Here is a 22,329-nt window from a genome sequence, read left to right on the forward strand (position 1 = left end):
TCTGTAGTTTCAAATAGTGCATGATATTATATGTAGAATCTAAAAAAGCCAAACTCATAAAAATTACATAGAGGCTGGGGTATAGAAAGAATAAAGAAAGATTTTGTTTAAGGCTACAAACTTGCAATTCATAGACAATTAAGTCCTGTAGATCCAATGCACAACATGGTAACTACAGACAACTTGACTATTATAAACTCCAAAGTTGCTGAAAGTCTATATCTAAGTTGTTCCCACAAATCATAATTGATATTTATGTGACAAGATGGAGATGTTAGCTTGAGGGTAATATATCACATACTGCAATATATAAATATATCAAATCAGCACATTGTACATCTTAAACTTACACAATATTAATTATGTTAGTATTATGTCAATATAAAAACTAGAATATCTTACTAGAACAGAAAAATAGCTTTTGCTCAGTTTTATTCTGTGAATGGTACCAACAGCTTAATTTTCTAAAATGAATATGAAGAAAGGGAAAAAAATGTAGTCCATGATAATGGAAGGCCTGGAGGTTATTTTTTAAGCATCTGAGTCAAAGTGTATTTTAATTGTTTGACAAACAAATGGCATAATGGATACTTTGAATTTTTCCAGTACAAAGAAATGTAGAGAAATAAAGTAAGGTTGGAAAAAAGTAGTGAACTTCGGAATATATCTGAGGAGATTTCCAAGGAAAGTGTAAGATACCATCTGTCTTTTTTTTTCTTGTTGCCTACAGTAAAATATGAAAGGATAATAATTAACTGAACAAAGAATTTTAAAAGGAGCCATGAATTGATAATTTTGAAAATTCTCAATCACTCCAGATGGGAAAAGACAGAAAACAGGAGACAAATTGTCAGTATAGCATGCTCTAGAGGAAATGTTAAAGATGTGACTGTAAAACTCTTTTCCTAAAGACCTCAGGAAAATGAAAAGTTCAAGGTATTCAATCTTACAAATGGCTCTTTCAGAGATTAAGGGTGTGCCTCACAGATGCTCTTTATCAAGCCACGGGACCCTGAGGATGCTCGAGGTGAATCCTCAGCCATCTCAGCAGAAGGTAGAGAAGTTATCTCAAAAAATCTGCGAATATCATATTTTGGTGTAATGGCATGACTCCGCCTGAAATTTTTGAGAAATCTACAAGGTTCTTGAGAAAATTATCTCAGTAGAAACACTACCAGTTTGAATTGAATGGGGCACAGAGAATATAAAATGTATGGAGGCCATCAGGCCCCTAGGTTTCTACTGAAAGAAATGGACTTACAAAACTGGTCAACTGCAAACACGTGCTGCCTTTCCTAAAAAAGGAAAGACTGTCCAGAGGGTAGAACCAAAAGCCCAGAATGCAGTCAAGAACCCAGAAAGTGGAGTTGTATTAAGCTGCACACAAAACAAAAAACAGGAGGAGAAAGTGGGTTTCTTTTTTAAGGAAGTTATTCCTGGGCCTTAAATCTTATCAAGGAGCCTCATCATTCATTTGGCTGGATTTCAAAACTGCTGTGGATCAGTAACTCCCTTTTGCTCTCCATTTCCCTTTTTGGAAGGGTTTTATCAATAGCTGATAACCTGTTCCTCTACCAGGTGGCATTGTATACTGGGTGTGTGGTAGACTGATATCCTATCAATTTGTCACTTTAGTTTGACAAATCCTTGGTTATACCCATGTGTGTGTATGCCGAGTTGTTTCAGTCGTGTTTGATTCTGTGTAACCCCATGGACTGCAGCCCACCGGGCTCCTCTGTCCATGGGATTCTCCAGACAAGAATACTGGAGGGGTTGCCTTGCCCTCCTCCAGGGAATCTTCCCAGCCCAGGTTTCAAACCCGCATCTCTTATGTCTAACCTGCATTGGCAGGTGAGGTCTTTACCACTAGTGCCAACTGGGAAGCCCACCCAGGAGACACTTAAATAGTTACTTGCAATATCATAATCAGCACTTGGATCTTATTTATATAATAAGATTTTAGACTTTGCCAGTATATTTTGGGGGCTGATGCTCTAATAACATGACTTCACTGGGACACTTAGGATGAGGTAAATGTATTTTGAATGCAGGAGGGACGTGACTCATAGCGGGCAAAGGGTCAGACTGCTGAAAACACACACAAATGTGGCCTCTCTGGATTTCCCACCTCATGATATTCACATCATTTCTCCCTCTGAGTATAGGAAGGACCCTTGACTTGCTTCTGAATAAAAGAAAATGGAAAAGGTAATTCAATATCCCTTCCATGATCAAAACATTTTTATTTAAGATAGAGTCTTGCTAGCCAATTTCTCTTCACCCTTTGCTGGATTTGAATGAGCAAGTCCCCATATTGTGAAAGGGCTTACAAAATGACCTTGTGCAAGGAACTGCAGGTGGCCTGTATAAGTGAGAGAGGCCTCCAGGTGAGAGCCAGATATAAATTGTGTCCCTTAGTTTCAGTCCTGCAAGGAAATGAATTCCATCAAAAACCAGAATGAGTTGGGAAGTGGATCTATTGCAAGTAAATTCTTATTTATTCTGTGATGAGAGCTGAGTCCTGGCAGACACATCAACACTGCCTTGCTAAGGACTCAGCTGTCATGTCAAAACTCTTGACTGAGACATAATAACTGTGTGTTGTCTTAAGCTGGTAAGATTGCGGTAATTTGCTGTGTGGTGGTAGGAATTAACACACTTGGGTTGATTTTTTCATATTTATTCATATAATGTCAAACTTTTATGATGACTTTTTTCTCCAGAAGCTGAAATGATACCACCTAGATACATTTACAGAACTTTCACATAGCATGGTTTCATGTGATTCAATGAAAAGTTAAGGTTGTTTTGTTTTGTTCCTTTTCAGGTTTATCTGGAGAGTTGCTTCATTTGTTTGATTATTTTTGGATTTATTTGAGTAGAGGTGGTTATTTAAATGTTTATTTTAGTGAATGATTTCAGAAAAAAAAAGTATTGAGGATGAACTACTGACAACAGAAAGAGCACAAGTAGGAGAAAAGTTCAAACTGTTATTGACCTTAAGGATAGAGATACCGCTTAAGTATAGCATCACACAGGAAGCAAGCTGAAATTAACATTTAATTATGCCTCTGCACATCACCAGTATAGTGTAAAAATTGTTTCCTTTTTCTTTTCCCATTGTTACTCCTCTCATTTGCTGCACATTCTTTCATTTTATTTTGTTCCTAAAAAGATAGAGTGCAATGGGTTTTATTCATTCCATCTCTCTTAATGTTCAAGCACTCTTTTAATTTACTAATCATCTTTCTATTCATTTCTTTTTAAACAAACTGAAGCCAGTTAACTGGAGTGAATTCTTATGTCTTGGTCTTAAAATTGTAAAAATTAAATAAATATGTACATTAAACTGGGGCTACATAGTAACCTTAGTTTGCAACTTGTATCACCTTGTATTCCTTTATTGTTAAATAGGAAAATCTTATGTACCAAAAAAATAGCATTAGAAGTTAATTATAAAATATAAATATCTAAGATATTACAAAGCAGAGATAGATACATTAAGCTAGGAGTAAGTGACACATCTATTTTTCTTCTCTTGGCTGTGATCAGATCTTTTAAACAATGTAATACTATACTCCAAAAGTCTTATACTGAATATTTTAATTTCAAGTTTCTTTTTTCAGATAAGAATCTGTATAACTATTAATTTCCTTTTCATCTAAATTAAGAACACACTCTTACATTATTCTCCTTTTATTTTGGTCTTTGAATGTACATTAGTTGATTTCAGCTTATCTCTTACACGGAAGTTCAGAAATAGAATGAATCATGATGTAGGTACAAATCCTCAAAAGAATGTTTAATAATGAAATGTAATTATTAAGAACTAATTAAGGAGAACTAAACTCAACTCATAATGATACCCCATTACTAAAAATATGTATAGAAAAAGGAAAGTCAACTAAGAAATTGAGTTATTATCACAGGATAATGGTATATGGCATACTTTTATTATTTTTTATAATGTTATCTATTTTCCTCAGTTTTCATGATAAATATTTATTACCATAAACATAGAATTCTTTTCTAAGTAATATAAAGTAAAAATCACTTTTTGTATGAGCACACATAGAGCACATACCTTAGTTTCTAAATGCCAATTATTCAATAAAAGAATCCAAGGATCCCTGAAAAATTGGCTGATCTTGGATTTGAGCAGAAAAAAATAAAATATGAGCCTTGAGTATCTTACAGTTCCAAAAAGTAAGTTCGAAAAGGGGAGGTAGGGAGTCATGGGCTCACATCAAAGGGACAAAGAACTAGGCTGAAAAAGCTCCCAATAATCAAAGCTAGAACAATCTGAACAACAAAGTAAATATGATAGGATTATATTGTAATCTAAAGAATGCAATGAAAAATGTCTATACTAATATAAATAAATGATTGAATATAGATGAAAAATGGAGGGAGGATAAACAAACTTCCTCTCAGAAGAACTCCAAATAATATATGTAGAAAAAATGAGGAAGATGGAGAATCACTATTGGAATACAGTAGTATTGATGCCACAGGCAAGATCCACAATGAGCGTTAACATTCGTAGGTAAAACTTAAAGGAGAAAGTGGATATAGTGCATAGCATAGCATAACAAGGCATTGCTCCTGAAACATTTATTAATCACTGTGGTGATTTTTTAACGTATGTCCGCAAATTACTTCTCTCACCAGGAGGGGGTGTTAATTCCTCTCCCCTAAAGTGAGGGCTGCATTGGACCCCTTCTCTAGCTTTCTGAAACTTCTATATTCTTTCCTTGGTTCCTGCATCCTAGCTCAGTTACTCCCTGCAGTCATTATCCCTCTGATATCTTAGTGCTGTCTTCTGCTTCTTTAATAACCTGGTTAACAACTCTATTCCTAGTAATAATTTTTCATATTACATTCTGTCTATTGTAGTACCTGGTTGCTTCTGTTTACTGACAGGATGGCACCCTGATTGATAGATTAAGCAGTGACTCAGGTAGCTATTTGGGGACTATATAATTAACTGAAGCATAGTCTACTTAAACAGGTGTACAATTGGATATTCATACCAATAAGTAATATTTAAGTGTACAATGAACTAAATATCCTGCCACTACTTAAATATCTCCTCTCAATATATTTTTAAATAATTTTTTATTTAGTTATTTTTGGCTGTGCAGGGTTTTCATTACTGCATGAGCTTTTGTCTAGTTGCAGTGAACATGGGCTACTCTCTATTTACAGGGCATGGGCTTCTCATTGCTGCGGCTTCTCTTGTGCAGCACAGGCTCTAGTGTACATGGGCTTTCATAACTGCAGCAAATGGACTCAGTTGTTGCAGCTTCCAGGCTCTAGAGCAGAGGCTCAGTAGCTGTGGTTAGTTGGGGTTTAGTTAGTTAAGGCTTAGTTGCTCCAAGGCATGAGGGATCTTCCCAGACGAGGGATCAAACCCATGTCTTCTTCATTGGCAGGTGGATTCTTTACCACTGAGTCACCAGGGAAGCCCTCATCTTGATATATTGAAAATCAGAATTTTCCTCTTTGGAATTTACATCAAATTACAGTTTTATTAGAGTCAAGTACTTTGACAATTTATAGATCAGCTTTACAATGGAAAAAAGATGCATTCCAAAATTAAAGAACTCACAGGTTATAATATTGAAGTTTTTCACAGGATTATAAACTAATGTATTTTTCCTTCAGTGTCCAATATTTTTAACTCTGCTAACTTTTTGTGATTGATTTTATACTGTATTTTAACATGAATCAAAATATTTTTGCTGTTATCCATTAGAATCCTTCAATTGAAAATATTTTATATGAGGCTATATATACCTATGTGACACATGACTTTTTCCTGTTCTAGGTACCATTGTAATACAATATACTCATATTGCCTTAATATTGATATTTGCTGTTAGAAAAGTAGAAAGCATTTCTAAGTAGAAATACAAAAGTTAATGTGATTTAGAGAATTCTAGAACCAAAAAGGTATTGAAAGATTCATTGTAAGTCATACTTCTCAATTTAGAGTCAAAAACCCATGCTCCTAGTTTATAAATTAGGCAATGTCCCTTTGAGTCATGACCAAAAGAAGGATTCCACTTATAACTCAAAGCATATTCTTCTCTGCTTTGGGGATTTATTTGCTTTTTAAGAAAAGGATATTTTAATTTCTCAATTGTCTTACCTTAGAAATAGGTATTTTTTGTTCATTTTTTCATATTTAAATACACATTTTATTCTTTAAAAAATTAAAATATTCTTCACAATTTTTAAAGAGAATTTAAATCTTTTCAAATATCAAACTCCTAAAAAAAAAAAACAGGATAATTAACACAACAATAATTTTGTCTATTTGAACAAATATATTTTAAAATTTTAATTATCTCTATGATTCTTAACAACTTTCATCCTGGGTGTTTATTTTGTGTTTTCTCTCAGTCAAAAATATTAATTATCAACATTTCTTCATACTTACAACATGTATTTTTATTTCAAACATCATCATTTTCTTTTAGATTTAAAGTAACTTCCCAGTTCTTCTAAAACAAAGTGTAATTGTGTTTTATTTTTAAAAAAATAAGCTAAAACAAAGCCTTGAAGAGGGATACTCTCTTTTCCCTGCTTCTGTTCACAACTCAGAACTTTCTGGGAAGAAGGCAGTTGTCAGATTAGGGTTGGAAGTTGTTCTGATGCTGTGTGCCCTTCTCCTCTCCTGCCTCCCAGAAATAGCTGCCCACACACAGACAGAGAAGTTACCCTTCTGTGGCACATCTCGAGATGAGTCACAGAAATGACTCACATACATCACTGTCAGCACTCAGTGCAGAGGCTAGCAAAATGTGCCAAACCATATACAACCCCAATTCACAGCTCAGGCCACATACTGTCCATGGGTCTGCCTGGATAATTATCCTTCTTCGTATATTCCTCCAAGGAGAGTTAGACCCAGAAGAATCCCCCTAGGCGGTAGTGCTGGTTATTTTCAGCTGATCTCCCTCCCAGTGACAAGTGGAGGGATTCTCCTGTGCAGAAGTACAGAAACAGGTGATAGGTGATATGAGGCTGAGCAACTAAAGCTTTGAGGTCTTGGTGGGATTTAGACCCACCAGATCTGTCTAGTTAAGCAGAATGGGAAAAATTGACACATAGGGCCATGGAGCTTCCTTTAGCAAAAGAGAGATAGAGGGATAAATATATTGACCTCTTCTAATTATTATTTGCATCCTTGGAGAGCTTCTCTGATGGAATGAGACTGTATGGATGGGCAACAGCTGGCAAGTAACATAGGGATGCAAGTGGAGTCTGGTTTCAGCACTGTGGGAAGGGTCTGGGAAATAACCCTGATCCACATAACCAGACTTATACCCTAAGGTTAAAGGCTTTATAGCCTATTAAAAAGCTGAGTTCTTGCTATATTATAAAGAAAATAATTGGAATATTGAATCTTGTCCAGCATTTTCTTTGCCATCTAGTAGAGAAGGGATTTTCTCATTCAATCCATTCCATTCACACACTACTGGTCATTGAATTATATTTATATTCTTGGATAAACCTACCTTGGTAGGAATATAATAATGTTTAATGCCTTGTTGGACTTTGTCAATGTTTCATTCAATATTATTTGTACCTGTGTTCCTAAGTTAAATTGGTTTATAATTTGTCTTGTGTTATCAGTGTTTGGTATGAGTGGGGATGTGAAATATGATAGAAAGCAGAGTCATAAAAGATTATGTTACCTTAATATCTAATAGCTTTGGAATGGCCCAGGAATCAAATTGAGCTGGTACTGTCTATCAGTACACAATACCCATTTTCACTTATTTTGTGTAACTTCCCTGACCTGTCAGTCTCTTCTCCTCCTCCTCTTCCACTAAAAATTCTATTTCCCAGACTCATTCTGGGATTCTGGAATTCAGAATGAATTCATTCTGAGTTCTACTAGGACATGCTTTCAGGGGGTGTGATAAAAGGAATACAAAACTAAGTAAGTCTCCCAGTGAAAAATATTATACCTAGATTTCCCCCACTGTCTGAAAGTAGAACATTTCTATGAAACTTTTTGAGAAAATCAACATGAGTTATCATCATTTTGGAGTCTCCCAGTAATTACAATATGAGCATGTGCTAAGTTGCTTCAGTTATGTCTCTCTGAGACACTATGGACCATAACCCACCAGGCTTCTCTGTCCATGGGATTCTCCAGACAAGAATACTGAAGTGAGTGGTCATGCCCTCCTCCAAGGAATCTTCCCCACCCAGGGATCAAACCCGCAACTCTTATGTCTCCTGCATTGGCAGGCAAGTTCTTTACCACCAATGCCACCTGGGAAGCACAATTACAATACATGCTTATTTAAATCATGATTTGTCAGTAAAAATTTACTATAAATATGTCACAGTAGCACTGTGCTCATTTTATACCCTAAAAGATAGGATCTGATAGAGATGTGTAGAGATGGCACATATAGCAAGTGGGTGATGGATAATTTACCAGTAAAATCTATGATCTTGCCAGAAGAACTAAGCCTAGCTGAGTGCTAAACTGAATAGAATTAAACATACAATCTAGTTCTGATAGATGCTATGAAGGATTTGAGAGAGAGAGAGGCAGAGTCAGAAAGATATTGGAAAACTAAGACAGTAATTAATGAGCATACTCACTCATTATTTTGCTGCTACTCACTATCAGTGTTTATATGCCAAGGGTGATTTAAAAATTTTACTACATTATGTAAGTGTTGAAGCATTGGCTTAAAGAAGTTATAAAACTATAAAACACTGATGAAAGAAATCAAAGATGGCACAAATAGATGGAAAAATATATCATGTTCATGGATCAGAAGAATCAATATAGTGAAAATGAGTATACTACCCAAAGCAATCTATAGATTCAATGCAATCCCTATCAAGCTACCAACAGTATTGTTTTTACAGAACTAGAACAATTAATTTCACAATTTGTATGGAAATACAAAAAAAACCTCAAATAACTGGAGGAATCAACAAGTCTGACTTCAGATTATACTGCAAAGCTACAGTCATCAATACAGTATGGTACTGCCACAAAAAAAGAAATATAGATCAGAAGTGGAACAAAACAGAAAGCCCAGAGATAAGTCCATGCACCTATGGACACCTAATCTTTGACAAAGGAAGCAAGAATATATAATGGAGAAAAGATAATCTCTTTTAACAAGTGGTGCTGGGTAAGCTGGTCAACCACCTGTAAAAGAATGAAACTAGAACACTTTCTAATACCATACACAAAAATAAAACCAAAATGGATTAAAGATTTAAGTGTAAGACTAGAAACTACAAAACTCCTAGAGGAAAACATAGGCAAAACACTCTCTGACATACATCACAGCAGGATCCTCTATGACCCACCTCCCAGAATATTGGAAATAAAAGCAAAAATTAACACATGGGACCTAATTAAACTTAAAAACTTTTGCACAATGAAGGAAACTATAAGCAAGGTGACAAGACAGTCTTCAGAGTGGGAGAAAATAATAGAAAATGAAGCAACTGACAAATAATTAATCTCAAAAATAAAAAAGCAGGTCATGCAGCTCAATACCAGAAAAATAAATGACCCAATCAAAAAATGGGACAAAGAACTAAACAGACATTTCTCCAAAGGAGTCATACAGATGGCTAACAAACACATGAAAAGATGCTCAACTTCACTTATTACCAGAGAAAGGCAATTAAGTACCACAATGAGGTACCATCTCCTGATGGTCAGAATGGCTGCTATCAAAATGTCTACAAACAATAAGTGCTAGAGAGGGTGCAGAGAAAAGTGAACCCTCTTACACTGTTGTTGGGAAGGCAAACTAGTACAGCCACTATGGAGAATAGTGTGGAGATTCCTTAAAAAACTGGAAATAGAACTGCCATATGACCCAGCAATCCCACTGCTGAGCATGCACACCAAAGAAACCAGAACTGAAAGAGACACGTGTACCCCAATGTTCATCACAGCACTGTTTACAATAGCTAGAACATGGAAGCAATGTAGATGACCATTGGCAGACAAATGGATGAGAAAGCTGTGGTACATATACACAATGGAACATTCAGTTCAGTTCAGTTCAGTCGCTGAGTCGTGTCCAACTCTTTGCGACCCCATGAATCACATTTCTCAGCTATTAAAAAGAATGCATATGAATCAGTTCTAATGAGGTGGCTGAAACTGGAGCCTATTATACACAGTGAAGTAAGTCAGAAAGAAAAACACAAATACAGTATATAAATGCATATATATGGAATTTAGAAGGATGGTAATGATGACTCAAATGTGAGAGCAAAAGAGACACAGATATAAAGAACAGACTTTTGGACTCTGTGAGAAAAGGCGAGGGTGGGATGATTTGAGAGAATAGGATTGAAATATATATATTACCATATGTGAAATAGACCACCAGTCCAAGTTCAATGCATGAAACAGGTCACTCAAAGCCGGTGCACTGGGACAACCCTGAGGGATGGGATGGGGAGATAGGGGGAGGGGGGTTCAGGATGGGGGACACATGTACACCCATGGCTGAGTCATGTCGATGTATGGCAAAAACTACTACAATATTATAAAGTAATTGGCCTCCAATTAAAATAAATATTTTTTAAAGAAGTTATTTAATGTGCCCAGTGGCTTCCTTGGTAGCTCAGCTGGTAAAGAATCCACCTACAATGAAGGAGACCCTGGTTTGATTCCTGAGTCAGGAAGATTGACTAGAGAAGGGATAGGCTACCCACTCCAGTATTCTTGGGCTTACCTGGTGGCTTACCTGGTAAAGAATCTGCCTGCAATGTGGAAGACCTGATTTGATCCCTGGGTTGGGGAGATCCCCTGGAGAAGGGAACGGACTACCGACTTCAATATTCTGGCCTGGAGAATTCCGTGGACTGTATAGTCCATGGGGTCACAAAGAGTTGGACACAACTGAGCAACTTTCAAGGTAACAGAGATATTAAAAGATGGAATTGGCATTTAGATCTGTATTTCTCTAACACTAGTCCAATGACCATGACCAACACACTGTAATAAACAAGGAGAGTACAAAGTAGAAGGAAAGACATATTCTTTGTGTGGTACTTTTTTCTCACTGTCTTCTTTCCCCTTGAATTCATTTGACAGTGGTGCGTTGGTACACGTTTATAGATTGGGCTCTGGGGCTGCAGGGAGCTTCTGATTTGTGACTTTCCATGATTTCTGAAGTATAAATACTACCACGGCTGATTTCCCATCACCAATTGAAAGTCACTGAAAGCAGAGTTGGAACAAGGGGCAACCCTCAGTTCCCTCAGACTGGCACAGGCTGCTCCAGCATAGGACTGCAGAGGACTACTTGATTAGAAGTCTCAGACAAGGTATACAGAACCCTGAGGCAGAGAGCTAATCATCACAAAATATGGCGTTTTAAAAAGCTTAACAACAGATACCCATTTCAAGCAGTCGTTCTGTTAAGGCCGAAGGGCTTACTTGATGAATGTAGTGTATTATGCTGTGGCAGTTTTAGAATGAAGACTCTAACAATATTCTTTTTTTTAGTAAATTTTATTGATGTATAGTTTATTTACAATGTTGTGCTTATTTCTTCTGTAAAGCAAAGTGACTCAATTATACATAATTATATGTGTATATATAGGCATGTGTCTGTGCCTGGTGGCTTCAGTCGTGTCTCTTTGTGATCGTATGGACTGCAGTCCACCATGCTCCTAGGTCCATGGGGATTCTCCAGGCAAGAATACTGGAGTGGATTGCCATGCCCTCCTCCTCCAGGGGATCTTCCTCACCCAGGGATGGAACCCAGGTCTCTTACATCTCCTGCATTGGCAAGTGGGTTCTTTACCACTCGTGCCACCTGGGAAGCCCAAAGCCTGTGTGTGTGTACATATATATATATGTGTGTGTGTGTGTGTGTGTGCGCGCATATATATGTGTGTGTGTGTGTATGCATATATATATATATTCCTTTTCATATTCTTTTCCATTATGATTTGTCACAGGATATTGCCCGTAGTTCCCCGTGCTATACAGTACAGGAACTTTGTTATTTGTCAGTAATTCTTATTCAGAAGGGACCGCTAGGGCTATCTGTGCTTTGTTCCTGGTTCACACCCATGAAACAGCTAAATGTCCCATTGCATAGTTTATACTTTTCCATGTTTGGGAAGGTAATGTGCAGCTGTGAGGAATGGACAGAGGGCATTGTCAGCCTCAACTTATTATTCAGAGATCTTTATTGTTTCTCAAGAGCCATCAATGTATGAGTCCTTCCTTAGTGGCTCATCTGATTGGGGGTGAGGATCTGTACATTGCATTCAACTGAGAAGAAAGAAGAGCACTTTGAAGTTGAATTCGGTAATATCCCAGAATTAGAAGACAATAAAATCAGTTCCTTGGCAGTCCTGTGGTTAGGAATTGATATTTTCACTGCCCTGGACCCAAGTTCAGTCCCTGGTCAGGGAACTAAGATCCTAAAAGCCAAGTGGCACAGCCAAAACAAAAATAAAATAATTCTGTATATATATATGTCTTTCAATAGATTTCTATTGCAGCATTTTTCATTTCTATATTTCCTCTAGTCTTCACTTTCTTATTTTTTGTTGACATCTATTTGCAGCAAATTCATTTTCTTTTCTCTGAATAGCTTTTTTTCAATTCTAACATTTATATTTGACTCCAGTTCCTGTTAGAAGTAAACCCTCATTTTATTTTTCCACTCACTCCACAGCAACCTCACACAGTTGGCTTTAGTATAAAGCTCTTGACTAATTACTCAGCTACTCTGCTATACAGCCAGCTACTTACAATCAGTACCACCCCCTCTCCCCCTTTCCTCACCGCCCCCCCACCAATCCCCAGTTATTTTCATTCAATGCAGTTCAATTCAAAACAGCTCAGTTCAATCCAGTTCAATTCACTTTATGTACCACATGGTGGTGCCAGTTCTAATTCTGTTCTTTTTCTCATTTTTCTCTCTCTTTGGTGGATGATCAAAGCATGCATGATAAATAGAAAATAGATCTAGTGATTTTATCCATTTTTTATTTGTTCTCTCCTTGAAAGGTAGATGTGTGCATCTGTGTGTCACTCTTAACTATTCCCAGTTTTCCATACCCATCTTTTTGAATGCAATGATATTCCTTTCTTTAGCACTTTTAGTATTTATTTATTACTTCCATTCTCTGCTCAGTGAACTTTCCATATTGACTCCCAGTAACAGTTCTTCATTTTACAAGGACAGGAACTTGCATAATAGTAACATTGCAATCATAATTAGTTAAAGGTTTAATTTTGTTTCTAATTAAATTTCTATTATGCATCATAACAAAAATCTGTCATATATTCTTTAGAATTACACTAAAATTCCTGAAATTCCAACTGTAGTGCTTGTCATACTTTTTTTCTATGTGTCTGTTTTTCTCCTTGCTCATGTCTTTAATATACATTAGATTATTTTATTCTTAATATTCTAAGTTGTACTTCTTATTTTCTGTAAATTGAAAGAATCTTTCCAGTATCATTTCATTTAGTTGTATAGTCCAACTTTTTCTGTTTTTGAAAATAAGAATTAGCCCTTCAATGCTTTTTAGTCATCAATAAGTCAGTCTCTAATTTATACAATCATTAAACTGTCTCTGGAGTTTCTATATAGGATTATATTTCCATTTTTGGTTATTTTGTGTTCTGAGATGTCTTGGAAAGGTTATATTCATATATATTAATTTATGAACATGATACTTACTCTGCTACAAGCAGTCCAAATAACGGGCATATGGATGTTTGTATTTTACATAAACCATGCAAGTTTTGGTCTTCCCTGGTGATGCAGATGGTAAAGAATCTGTCTGCAATGCAGGAGACCTGGGTTTGATCCCTGGGTTTGGAATATCCCCTGGAGAAGGGAATGACTCCCCATTCCAGTATTCTTGATATCACTTTCACTTCACATACAAGTTTTGGTAAAGAATATAATTAAAATATTTTACCAGGCAGCAATTGAATCAAGGCAGCAATAATCCAGTGCATCTGTAAGATACAGTCCTTGCTTTCTTCATGGTCAATATTCTTCTTTCACTCTTCCCTTGATAGTGAATAATATCACCATCACCTGAGTAGTTGTGACTGGACTGGAGAATTCGTCCTTGATTCTTCTTAAGGCCTTATATTCAACTTTTACTTCATTAGCAGCAAGATATTCGTAAAATCCAGTAGCCTCTCACCAAGAACCTCTTTCAGTTTTTCCCTGAACTGCATATAAGCAGCCTTGCTGATCTCTTTGTTTCTACTCTTGTCTCAATATCCATCTCTTAGCAGCAGAATAATGTCTCCAAACTGAAATCATGTCATTTTTTTCCAATGGAGTACACAACTGTTAGATTAAAAACTCCATGCCTTGCCCTGACTTTCAAGGTCCTGTGGGTTTGGCCCCTGTCTCCCTTTATGACTTCGTCTCTTTCTATTCTCCCTTTTATTCACTGGGTTTCATCCACTGAAACGGTATTTCTATCCCTTGGCACCCCCTTCTTGTACTCCCTTACTTGATGTTCCTATGCAGAAAGAACACTTCTCTCAGATATTATTGTAGATGTTTCTTTCTTCTCCTTTAGGACTTTATTTAAAATCATCTCTTTGAAGAGCCTTAGCCTGAACATACTTTGGCCAAAGTAGACACCTTCTCTGAAAATGTCCTTTCTTTACTGTGTTCATTTTGCTAAAGTAATTTTGGCTGTATTAAGCATTGAAGCATCAAAAAGTTCAAGGTATAACTGAAGGAGATATATTAGATTATATTCCTTACCACAACTCTGTTGAATTTGCAGAGGGTTGCAGAAATGCAGACTACAATCCTATGCTTCTTCTAGATTGTATTTTGGTAATGTGTGATTAAGATGGCTCATCCAAGATGAACAGCACATATTAATGCAATGTTAACAGTTCTCACACTTTTATTCAATGAGATTCAATTCTCACACTTGGACCTAACAGTGATGTTCTCCCACGAAACAGCACTCTGAGCCAAGGCCTAAAAATGTGAGACCAAAAGTCACAATGCCAGCCTATTGATTTTATTATTTGTTCATTTTTTGATACTTTGTTAACCAATGCCTTCTTATCTTTCTAAAACAACTCTCTACTTTGTCACTTGCATATTTTAGAGTTTTTCTGAGCAATAACCATGAGGGAGAAAATGGCTTAAATATGGTATTAACCATGAGGGGAAAGGATAAAGGTACAAAGGGTTTTATAAGCTCATATAGGAAAATAATGAGGTAGTTAATGACTAGTAACAATGGAATTCTTCAGCTCTGAGCCAAAAGAGAGAACATAAGATTAAATATAAGGAAGGGATAACATTTAATAAGTAACTGAAGGCTTTATACTTGTATTATTCTGCTTAGGCTACTATAACCTTAGGCTACTACCTTCTACTGAGTGACCTAACAGAAAGATTTATTTCATATAGGTCTGAAGACTGGGAGTTTGAGATAAGTCTACCAGCATGGAAGGGATCTGTTGAAAGCCTTCTTCCTTATTTACAGATGGGTATCTTCTTGATATATCACCACAGAGCAGAAACAGACAGAGAAAAGACAAACTCTTTCATATAATTTTTTATAAGGACAGTAATTCCATCATGAGGGCTTGACTTTCATGACATAATTATCTCCCAAAGGCCCCCATCTCCAAATACAGTTGTCCTTCCATATCTGCAGGTTCTGAATTCTTGGGTTCAACCAACTAAAAACAGAGGAAAAATATTTTTTAAAAATTCTTTCATAAAATCCCTAAAAACAAATTTTAAATTTGCCTCATGCTGCCACATATTTACATATTATAGTTACATAGCATTTACACTGGTGGCTCACTTGGTAAAGAATCCACCTGCAATGTAGGAGACCCAGGTTCAATCCCTGGGAAGGGAAGATCCTGGAGAAGGAAATGGCAACCCACTCCAGTATTCTTGCCTGGAAAATCCCATGGACAGAGAAGCCTGGTGGGCTACAGTCCATGGAGTTGCAAAGAGTCGGGCACAACTGAGCCTCTAAGCATATCTACTTTGTATTAAGTATTATAAGTAATCTAGAGATGATTTAAAGTATATGAAAGGATGTCTATGGGTTATATACAAATACTATGTCCTTTTATATAAGAAACTTGAGCATTCATGGAGTTTATTATTTCAAAGGGTCTTGCAACCATTAGGTTTTACCATATGAATTTTCGGGGAAGAAGAGGAACATAAATATTCATTCATAGCAATACTTGTTACTTTTAAGTAATTTAAATAACTTACAGAAACTAACACAACACAGTAAAGCAACTGAACAAGAAATCCAAAATTCCATCCACTGAGAAAGATTTAAAGAAAAAAAAACAAACTTAAAATCTTGCTGTTTTTATCTTCTTATTAGTGAAACGGGAGTAATAATATTTTTTATCTGATTGCTTTTTTCTGATTTCTCACAACACTCTATAGGACAGTAGGAAGTAGCACTCTTTAACATTTCTTTGTGGACAATATAATAAGGAGTCATGTTGATCATAAACCTTGTTATGAATTAACATCTCTAATTAATACAGAATGTCTTATTAACTAAAAATCGTGATTTGGAAATTAAAATGAACACTTCCCATTGAGCTTTAGTATCACCATAATCAATTCTAGAATCTTTAGTTTTAAATTTCAATGTTTTACATTTTAGCTGCTAAAAATAAATTAGAAAAAGAAATAGAATCAAAGGGAAGATAAATCAAACTAGATACATATGTTATTACTTGATTAAAGATTGTCTAAAATATAAATGCCATTTCAGACAGAAGCAAGTTCTCTACTAAATGATGGTGTTTTGTCATAGCTTATCTGAAACTGTGGAGTAAACTTTCTATAAAAACACAATGAGAAACATTGTGTCTGACTCATGGTCACTACCAAGGCCTTCTGTTCCTTCTTTCTCTTAAGAATTCCTCCTGACAATACTTTGGAGTCAGTGAAACACATTGTGTGTGTGTGTGAATCAAATGAAGTTATATATATATATATATATATATATACACACATACATATATAAAGTCCATAGTATAATGTGGTGTTCATCATAAGCACTTATAAACAGTAAATGCCCTCATTATTATTCTGATTGTAAATTTTGTTATCATTCTATCATGTGATCTTATTGTTTCCCCAAGGCTATCACTGCTGAGAAAATTTACCTAGAGATTCCTACCTGTGTAAAGGCTCCAAATTAAACTTTAAAAATACAACATTTATTCCTACAGCACAAAGTTTTTACCTGCTTTGTTTATTTCAGGTAGATTTTACTGATTTGACAGTAAGTCACATTTATAGTCAATTTTAAGTGAGTAAGAAATAGTTTTCTTATTTTCCTATAGATATGAACTTGATAGACCATGGTGGCGACACTGAGCAAAAAAGCCAATCTCCAGATCACGTTTTGAGTGCCCTCTAGCGGTCACACAATCAGTAACATTCAAGGAACCTGAAATTGCTGCTGCTGCCAAGTCCCTTCAGTCGTGTCCAACTCTGTGAGACCCCACGGACTGCAGCCCACCAGGCTTCTCCGTCCCTGGGATTCTCCAGGCAAGAACACTGGAGTGGGTTGCCATTTCCTTCTCCAATGCAGGAAAATGGAAAGTGAAAGTGAAGTCGCTCAGTCGTGTCTGACTCTTAGCGACCCCATGGACTGCAAGCTACCAGGCTCCTCCATCCATGGGATTTTCCGGGCAACAGTACTGGAGTGGGATGCCATTGCCTTCTCCCAACTGAAATTAGCAGTCTAGAAATAATCACCAGATTTTCAGATGCTCCCTCTTTTCCAATTAAGAAATTGATCCTCAGAGAGGAAGAGGAAATTTTCTTCTGCTACAATTCTTTGAAAAATTCAAATTAGAGTCAAACTCACTAATATTTTCAACTATAAATTCTTATTAAAATTTCAACTATTATTTTTAAATGAATACCATTATGAATAAACCTTAAAAACTGATATAATGAATATCATTCGTAGAAACTGTAAAACTTACATAAAGGATTTTTTTAGTAAATGTGACTTCCCTTTCCTTTGCCATCCTTCCATTACTGCTTTCCTTTCTCCCTCCCTTTCTGCCTTCCTTCTAAACATCCTTATTAAGCTTTTCTCATTGCTTTCTTTAGCACTTTTAGAAACTTTTATCTAGATGATATTTTAACACTTAAAAGGGTCTGACATTTATTAACAGCTTAACAAACTTTTCATAATTAAACTCCTAGAAGGATGGTGATTGAGTAAATGTTTGAGTCCAGTCACAACTATAAATGAGTATCATCCACATAGAGCATCTTAATTAACAATACCATCTTCTCATTCATGTTGAATTTCATGTTCTAATAGCTTTTTAAATAGATACATTTTTTATAATTGATAAAATGTGTAAGCTATCATATGTTTTGCTTTCTGAACACATTTTATAAATAAAATTTATAAATAGGTCTTTTTTCCTTCATTGTTTCGGAATTTTATTAAAATGTAACTTACTTAGCTTTTAATTCATATTCTCAGGAAACGTTTTCTGTGTTCGATATGTATTTTAGACACAATTTAGAAAATAAAGTAAATATTCTCATCTTCAGTTCAGTCACTCAGTCATGTCCGCCTCTTTGCAACCCCATGAATTGCAGCACGCCAGGCCTCCCTGTCCATCACCAACTCCCAGAGCCTACCCAAACTCATGTCCATCGAGTCTGTGATGCCATCCAGCCATCTCATCCTCTATCATCCCCTTTTCCTCCTGCCCCCAATCCCTCCCAGCATCAGAGTCTTTTCCAATGAGTCAACTCTTCGCACGAGGTGGCCAAAGTACTGGAGTTTCAGCTTTAGCATCATTCCTTCCAAAGAAATCCCAGGGCTGATCTCCTTCAGAATGGACTGGTTGGATCTCCTTGCAGTCCAAGGGACTCTCAAGAGTCTTCTCCAACACCACGGTTCAAAAGCATCAGTTCTTTGGCACTCAGCTTTCTTCACAGTCCAACTCTCACATTCTCATCTTCAGGGAATTTATTTTTCAAAAATGTTAACAAGATAAATATAATAACCATAAGACAATAAATTTTTAATTTTCATCATTGAGTTAATATTTTACATGAACTCTATTTTCTGTCTGATGTCCTTTGCTGAGGATATCTTGGCAAACATGAAAAAAATAGGAAAATTTACTGTATTAGATAAGTATGATATTAAAATAATCATATCAGAAATTACAACTTACATTACCTTTTTGTATTGTATTCTTTTCTATAAATGTTCCCTTCAGGAACAACTTTAGACAGATTATTGAAGAGTAAAAAATTACTAGAATATTAAGTGAAATAAAATCTCTAATGTCACTTAGCACAGTGCTTAATTTATGGATTGTGAAATATATATTAGCTGTCGTTATTGTAAAATAATTTAGAGCTTATATATAATTTAAACAAAGGAAGAGAAAACTAGAGGGATATGTATGAGCTGTATAAAAATCATTTCCACATATATATTTAATATCATATTTTCTGTTTTATTTCCTCTTGCTGATAGTCTCAGATTTGAAATTATAAAAACAAAGAGAGTCAGCCTCAGTGGTGAGCCTTGTTTTAGGAATTCATCACCTAATTTCATTTGACCGAATTAACTCTGCTCCTATCCAGGGCTAACCAGGGACTATCTCTTTCTTTCTAGGCATATGTCAACTGGTGAGTTTCCCTGGAAAAAGGGTATGAGAGTTAAGGGAGGGTTAGCTCAACAGTTAGCTATCAAGTGTAGCTTGGTAAAAGTACATACAGCTTACAAGTGTTCATGTATAGTTCAGTTTTATAAATGCATTGAAACTTCAACTCCAAACTGAATGACTCTTTTAAATATTGTTCATAGCACTCTACTGAATAATATTTTTGAAGCAATAGCAACTGTGGATCCAGTTGGCCTCCATTCACTTCTGAATTCAAGGAGAATATCCTAGAAATGACAGAAAGGCACCTATAATTTGCAATATATTACAATATCATCTCTCTCTCTCTGAATTGAAAGATGTATTTTCCAGCAAACCTTTATTTTTTAATCTAGAAACATTTTTGTTGTTGTTTTAGTTGCTAAGTTGTGTCTGACTCTTTGGTAACCCCATGGACTGCAGGCCCCCAGGCTCCTCTTTTCATGGGGATTTCCCAGGCAAGCATACTGGAGTGGGTTGCCATTTTCTCCTCCAGGGGATCTTCCTAACCAGGGACCAAACCCGTGTCTCTTGTATCTCCTGTACTGGCAGGCAGATTCTTCACCACTGAGTCACCAGGAAAGCCCAGAAACATTTTTAGCACACATCTAATCAATTTGAATTTCCTACTAGTGCCACGTTGCTAGCATTCTTTAAAACAATGAGACACATTTCCTTCCTATGGTTTATTTTCTAGGTATGCAGTGGTCTCTGCCTTAGAATTGTATTGTAATTTTTATTCCTAATAATGAATGCATACAGGTTCAATGTGTAGGTCAGGAACATGCCCTGGAGAAGGAAGACAAAGAATACTTCAGTATTCTTGCCTGGAGAATCCCATGGACAGAGAAGCCTGACAGGCTACAATCCATGGGGTTGCAAAGAGTCAGACATGACTAAGCAACTAACACTTTCATGGGGCCACAGGAGGTTATTGCCAGTCCAGAGAACTCCATACACTAAGAAAACACCAGGCCAACCTACTAACCTCTGTAGGCATTTAGAATTGTTGACAGTATTTACTCTGTACAATTGCTTATTCATTTCCTTATTCATTCCTACATTTGATGCTACTTGTTATTCAGTCACCCAGTTGTGTTCTATTCTTTGTGACCCCAGCACAAAGATCCACCTAGATCCACCTAAAATTCTTTTCTTAGATCCACCTAAATTCTTTGGACTGCAGCATGCTAGGCCTTCCTGTTCTTTACTATATCCTAGAGTTTGTTCAGACCCATGTCCATTGAGTCAGTGATGCCATCCAACTATCTCATCATCTGTCATCCCCTTCTCTTGCCCTTGATCTTTCCCAGCATCAAGGTCTTTTCCAATGAGTCAGCTCTTCACATTAGGTGGCCAAAGTATTGGAGTTTCAGCTTCAGCATCAGTCCTTCCAGTGAGTATTCAGGACTTATTTCCCTTAAGATCGGCTTGTTTGATCTCCTTGCTGTCCAAGGGACTTTCAGGAGTCTTCTCCAGCACCACAGTTTGAAGGCATCAATTCTTTGGCATTTTGCCTTCTTTACTTGTGCTTAGTTGCTCAGTCGTGTCTGACTTTCAACCCCATGAACTGAAGTCCACCAAGCTCCTCTGTCCATGGGGATTCTCCAGGCAAGAATACTGGAGTGGGTAGCCTTTCCCTTCTCCGGGGCTTCTTAACTTAGGTCCACCTAAAATTCAGGTTTTTTTTGTTTGTTTGTTTTTAGCTAATGATGTTATGATATAGCTGTTACCAAAAGGAATAATGATTATAAAACAAAAGCAAAAACCAATCTGCCTTTATCAAATAGTTATTTGGAAAATAGTCTTATTAGAACCCAATAGATTTTCTATTATCATCAAATAAATGGTATAGAGTAAATTTTCCTGTGGTCAATGCCCTTAGGGTTATAACAGGATTTTAGAGTAGTGGTACTATCATGAAGACTTACTGGTATCTCCATATCTTAGTCTTCCTGCATGGAGCCCAAAATAATGGGTTTTAGACCTTTGATAAAATGATAGATTGTATAACAACAGCCAATCCTACCATGGGATTTAAGTGCCATTCTTATGTTACTTGTTTAAATCTTCACAATAATCCCACTAGAAAGGAAACATGGAATGTATGGAAACAAAGGCTTAGTTAGACAAAGTAACTTCCTCAAGGTTATGCTACTAGTGAGTCATAAAATTGGTGAATCACATAACTCATACTGAGTACCATTAAGCCTTTACCACATATATCATTGACTGAATGAAGACTGTGCCAATCAAACTGAATAACTGCCAAACCTCCTCTTTCCTTTTTGTAACATCCATGTATGTAGAGTTCCTTAAACATATTGAAAATGTCCACTACTTTAAAAAAGTAAATTCTATGTCTAACAGGCTAGCTGAGAAATGCAGAATCTCAAATGACATTTCCGTTTTCTTCATAAACAGTTACCTATGGCAGCAATGTAAATTCCATACCATGAAAGATAAAATACACCAGACAATGACGTAGATGCTTTTACTCAGGTTATTGCAGTACGTTTTCTCTTTAATAACAAAAAATGTCTCAAGGAAGAGTTTGAAAACCTGGGGTTTTATAAAACAGGACAATCATACTGGATGCTTGGGGC

The 22,329-nt window shown here is 36.2% G+C and overlaps 1 long non-coding RNA gene across 1 annotated transcript; it reads left to right on the plus strand.

Annotated features, from left to right (window-relative positions):
• The first annotated feature begins 965 nt into the window (after positions 1-965).
• Positions 966-18,604, plus strand: LOC147361799 (uncharacterized). Its single transcript, XR_015137556.1, has 2 exons — positions 966-1,054; positions 17,375-18,604. It is a non-coding gene; the product is annotated as an uncharacterized LOC147361799 (long non-coding RNA).
• The last annotated feature ends 3,725 nt before the right edge of the window (positions 18,605-22,329 follow it).

The sequence above is a fragment of the Bos grunniens genome, chromosome 12 (assembly GCF_055505025.1).
Source record: "Bos grunniens cultivar Pamir isolate PY7600 chromosome 12, Bosgru_T2T1.0, whole genome shotgun sequence".
In the NCBI taxonomy this organism is placed as follows: Eukaryota; Metazoa; Chordata; class Mammalia; order Artiodactyla; family Bovidae; genus Bos; species Bos grunniens.